This window comes from Peromyscus maniculatus, chromosome 7 (assembly GCF_049852395.1).
Source record: "Peromyscus maniculatus bairdii isolate BWxNUB_F1_BW_parent chromosome 7, HU_Pman_BW_mat_3.1, whole genome shotgun sequence".
Taxonomy (NCBI): Eukaryota; Metazoa; Chordata; class Mammalia; order Rodentia; family Cricetidae; genus Peromyscus; species Peromyscus maniculatus.
Genome location: NC_134858.1, coordinates 75,241,421 through 75,247,068, shown reverse-complemented (window position 1 = coordinate 75,247,068; position 5,648 = coordinate 75,241,421). Strand labels below are relative to the sequence as shown.

At 42.1% G+C, this 5,648-nt stretch overlaps 1 pseudogene; it reads left to right on the top strand.

Annotated features, from left to right (window-relative positions):
• Positions 1-3,013: 3,013 nt before the first annotated feature.
• Positions 3,014-3,535, top strand: LOC102905651 (large ribosomal subunit protein uL23 pseudogene; annotated as a pseudogene).
• Positions 3,536-5,648: the final 2,113 nt, after the last annotated feature.

Here is a 5,648-nt window from a genome sequence, read left to right as displayed (position 1 = left end):
CCTTTGCCCCCTCTTCCCTCAAAGTTACTGAAATTAACGAGACTACTTTTCAGAGTCGATACATGCAGCTGTTACTAAAGGTCTGAGGAAAAGGAGGCCTAGGGGAATTTCTTTTCCAAATATCCTCTTTATATTCACATACTTCTGAAAACGTAGAAACACACATCTATTTTGGTGTTTATTTATAAGTCTACCAAAGATTGAGGTGCAATCTAAGAGAGATATAAGGCTGGAATAAAGATCACGTATTGAATGATATAGATAGGCATGTGTTGGTGGTAAGTGTATGGGACACTTCTTTGGGCTCACCTGGCACCAACAACCACTGTTACTGGAATCATTAAGGTCACAGGTACTAGCCACTTAGCCACTTGCTCTCAATAAGCCAGTTAAAAAGTAGTAGTGAAAACCAGCAGACGGAGATTTATTCAATGTGGCCCCACTGAGGAGAAGAACAAAGAGTGACCACCTGAGGCCCCAGGCTAGGTTGAGAGTCCTGACATGAGGTCTTGGTTGAAATGAAGAGCAGAAGACTCGCATATCTAAGATGTTGTCCATCATCATTGTCTTTGTTCCAGTCCCGATTGTAAGGTGGTCTGACAAGTTATCAGAATTGCCTGAAATCATCTTCCAGGAGACAAGCTTCCCTTCCTTTTGGTAACTAGGGCCTCAACCTTTTCTTCTACCAGCCTTGGACTCTTGGGAGAATTCCAATTTCTTGGGCTCTGTTGTTTCAATAAACAGCCAAAGAGAAGGACCCACATGTCTCTTGAGAACATCTTCTTTCTTGCAGGTAACCTGTACTACCTCATTGAGGTGATTGCATGTTTTCTGTTACCCTGTTACTTCTATGTTGTGTTTGCTTTTCCTGTGTCAGAAACATTGTGACAGATGTATAAGCTGGAAATGCATGAAACTAACAATATATAGGATATATTTAACAATATATATAACAATATATCCTATATATAACAATATATAGGGTAATTTTGAAAATTCCTGGTAGTAACTCCGCCGATGCGATAAGGCAAGTCAAACTGAATTAAAAGTCCCAATTTAATGAGCAAAGCATCCCCGGGTGGTCTCAGGGGAAGAGGAGAAACCATGTGGAAGGTCTATGGACTGGACCTTAAATACCCTGTAGGCACAGTCTTGAGGAGCCCCAGGGGAGGAGCTGTTGCTTGTCGGGTTTCTGAGGTGAGGTTTGGAGAAGGAGGAGTGGGGCCTAAGCAGGGTTCCCAGTCAGACATCTGGGTGGTGTTTGGAATGTGGCCCCAAGCTGGAGATTCCCAACAATAATATCTCCTAATCCTTCAGGAAAACAATTCTGAGAGACATTCTACACAGGTCCGCAGAGTCCCCGGTTGGCTACGGCAGTAACTTACTTGACTATGCGCCCATGGACTGGCTCTTTCCATAGGTCCCCACTCCTCTTCCTTGGAATCCCTTCACCAATAAACTGACTATAGCTGTGATGGGTAATCTTGATTGACAATTTGGTGAGATCTAGAATCACCGCAGAAACAAATCTCTGGGCATGTCTGTAAGGCATTATCTGTGTTGGATTAGTTGGGGTGGGAAGTGTAGTAACCCTAAATGTTGGCAGTACCGTACAATGGCTTGGAGCCCTGTATTGAATAAGAAGAAAGTGTCCTAAGCACACTGTGCTTCCTGACTGTGGATGTAACGTACCCGGCTGCCTCCTGCCCGGCCGTTGGCCTTCCCTACCGTGGTGGACTGTGAACCATAAGCCAAGCCAAACCTTTCGCTCGGTTGCTTCTTGCCAGGTATTTCGTAAGAGCAATGAGAAAAATATCTAGTGAAATATTCAGATCCTTTCGAAGATTTCCTTTAGGGAAATCACAGCTAAGCTCGCAAAAGTGAGTAACAAGTGAGCAGGAAGACTCTGCTGTGTGTTCAAGCTCTTGTTTGCCTTGGTAGTTCCTGCAATAGAGAATGGAAGTGGAGGGAATGAAGTAACAGTGGGATATGAGAGTGGGTAGCTGATAGGTTTGTTTTCCTACATGCTGAATTGAAGAGACTTATGGGTGGATGTTCAACAGACAGTTGAAGAAATGAACCTGAAACTAGAGGGTTCAGGCTCAGGGAAAATTAGTTACCAATGCACAGCTTCTTAAACTGTGGACTGCTATCCCATTGAGGTCTCTTATCTTAACTGAATGCGCAAAACTTGGCATCAGTAAAAGGTTTCCAAATGTCCAATGACCAAAGGTTAATTCAAAGGCAAATGTGTAAGTAATGTGTTTCTGGCAGTGCTTGCCTGTATTGCATCATACACACACACACACACACACACACACACACACACACACACACATATATATATAATCTTCACTGTAGCCTTGGCTCTGAGCATAGAACACAGGCACTTTGCATGGCACATGCTGTCACATTATATAATAGCAATAAATGCTGCCTAAAACACACTGACTCCAATTTAAAACTTAGATTTTGTAAACTGAAGTATTTTTTATTGTACACAAAAATTTGTCTGCTCTTACAGAAACACAATGGTTTATTTGTAGAAAGTAAAGACAATATTTTCTTATTGTTATTCTTCAGCATGTATCAAACAGAATATCTTTGAAATGTCTTGTACAAGAATACTTGATTTTAAAAGTTGCCCTTTGACAGTTAGGTTGTTGTTGTTTTTTAAGAGGCCATGGCTTTGAAGGAGAGCAGGGAGGGGTGTATAGGAGAGTTTGGAAGAGGGAAAGGGAAGGGAGAAATGTCTTCATCAAATTAGAATCTCCAAATTTTTTAAAACGGGGGGAAAAAGAGTAACAGAAAAAAAAAAGTTGCTGTTTGAGTTTCTGACTTGAATTTCACTAAAAAAAAGTTCCGTGAATGTTGACTTGAGATCAGCTTGGAGTTTCCAATAATTTCTGAGACAGTCCTAGAACACTTTCTGCCATTTTGTACTGTGTAGTTAGGCAAAGCAGCCTTCTCAGGATTGATGATTATAACATCAAAATACCGCCTTTTCGCCACGATGGCACCAAAAGCGAAGAAGGAAGCTCCTGCCCCTCCCAAAGCTGAAGCCAAAGCGAAGGCCTTGAAAGCCAAGAAGGCGGTGCTGAAAGGCATCCACAGCCACAAAAAGAAGAAGATCTGCACATCACCCCCATTCTGGCGGCCCAAGACCCTGCGACTCCGGAGGCAGCCTAAATATCCTCGAAAGAGCGTGCCCAGGAGAAACAAGCCTGACCACCATGCCATCATCAAATTCCCCGACCACTGAGTCAGCCAGGAAGAAGACAGAAGACAACACCACACTTGTGCTCATTGTGGATGTCAAGGCCAGCAAGCACCAGATCAAACAGGCTGGGAAGACACTCTATGACATTGATGTGGCCAAAGTCAACACCCTCATAAGGCCTGATGGAGAAAAGAAGGCGTATGTTTGGTTGGCTCCTGACTATGATGCTCTGGATGTTGCCAACAAAATTGGGATCATCTAAACTGAGTCCAGCTGGCTAATTCTAAATACACTTTTTCACCATAAAAAAAAAAAAAAAAATCAAAATACCAATCAATTCTGAAAAATTCTGGAGATGCTTTGTGTATCTGGCAATATCAAATATTCGGCAAAGATTTAATTCTCTATGTAAAAATAAATAAGCATATCCTTCTCATTAATGTACATATTTGCTTTTATCATTAACAAATGTTCAAACTGTATGCATACCAAAGAATTATTTTAAAATAAATTTCAAGTTGGGGGTGGGCAAGTGGGGCTGGTGGTGGAGCATGCCCTTAATCCCAGCACTCAGGAGGCAGAGGCAGGCAGATCTCTCTGAGTCCGAGGCCAGCCTGGTCTACAGAGTGAGTTCTAGGACAGCCAGAGCTGTTACACAAAGAAACCCTTTGGAAAAAAAATTTTTTTCTCTAATCCTTTTGGGCTTACAAATTCCCATGAGAACATCCCCTTAAGCTCTGTTTAGAACATTCTAAATTCTTCCACATTCCTTCTGTGAATGAGTTCCAAAGGTCTAAGGACCAGTTGGTCATTGGTCTCAGAAGTAACCCTCCTCTTGGTGTCGTCAGTTTTCTGTATTAGCTACTTTTCTCATCACTGAGAAACAATGGCTGATAGAAAGCAGTTTAAGGAACGAGAGGGTTCTAATGACTTATCACTTGAGAGACTGTTTCCCATCACGCTTGGAAAGGTCTGGTGACAGAAGCGCAGGCTGGCTGGTCACACTGCAGCTGCCATCAGAGGCAGAGAGGAAAGAGGCAGGCCTAAAGCCTTAAGGTCTGCTCCTAATAACCCAACTCTGAAAGGTTCTGCCACCTTCCCAGACAGCGCCATCATCCGGGGACCAGGAATACATGCATATATATTTATGAGATATTCAAATACCTTTCCTTCTGTTTCCTTCTCTTTTCTTTCCTGGATTCCTATTAGATGTATAGGTCACCAAGACTACATTCATTAACTGTATTTTTTTTTCTTTTGTTGTATAACTTGGAAGGAGTCTTAGTCTATTTGGGCTGCTGTACTATTAAAAAAGCCTGAGACTATAACTTATAAACAACAGAATTTTATTTTTCATAATTCTGTAGGCTGGAAGCCCAAGATGTAATTACAAGCTGATTTGGTATCTGCTGAGAGCTTTTTTTTCACGGGTGGCACTTTCTGTGTGTCTTCACGACATGGAAGGAGACAGGATTCCCTCAGTCCTTCTCAGACAGGCACATGTGACAGACCCACATGACCAAACTATCTCACATAAAACATATGATTTAATACGCTCATTCTGGGGGGTTAGATTTCAACACATGAATGGGACTATTGATTTTTCTGCATGCAATCCCTAGCCTGACTGGGGAATATTTGATCTCAGATAACGTAGTTTTCACTTACAAAACTTCCACTTGGCCGTTGCTTTATGCTTTCTATTGTGAGCTGAAATTTGTCCCTGGCTTACTGTATTATGTGAAGTCCTCAAACGATTTTAGAGTAGCTGTGGGTGAGCGTCCTGTCACTATGACAAAACACCCGAGGTAACAACTGTAAGGAGAGAAGACTGGTGTTGGCTCACAGTTTTGGAGATTTCTTTCCATGAAGCCGCCTTGCTTTTGGCCTTGAATCAAGATGGAGAATTATAGTAGGAGCACATGGCAGAACTGTCCTGTTCATCTTATGTGTCTGGAAGCAGACAGAAGATAAGGTGTGGATCTCAATACCTTCTCAAAGGCGTGCTTCCGGCAACTTAACTTTCTCCCTCTAGACCTCACCTCTCAAAGACTGAACAACCTCCCACCAGCAACAGGCAAGTGACCAAGCCTGTAGAATTGTCTTTGTGGATAGTGAAACTCTAGACCTCAGCAGGCTTATTTTGTCTCTGTTTGTCAATTTGAGCATCTGGGTCACTTGGGTAAGAAGGTTTTCTTAAAACACAGCTATACTCATTCATCTATCTGGCTGCTTTCTTGTTGCTCAATGAGAGAACTTCATGGTTGTGAAAGAGATCATATGACTGGTGAACTTCAAATATTTACTATCTAGAAAAACTTGGTCAACCTTACCTATAAAGACTGCCCTACAACGGAGGGCATTCCTTCTATCACTTGGCCTCTTGCCAAATAGATTATTATAGATAAAAGGAAGTCAGTTTCTATTT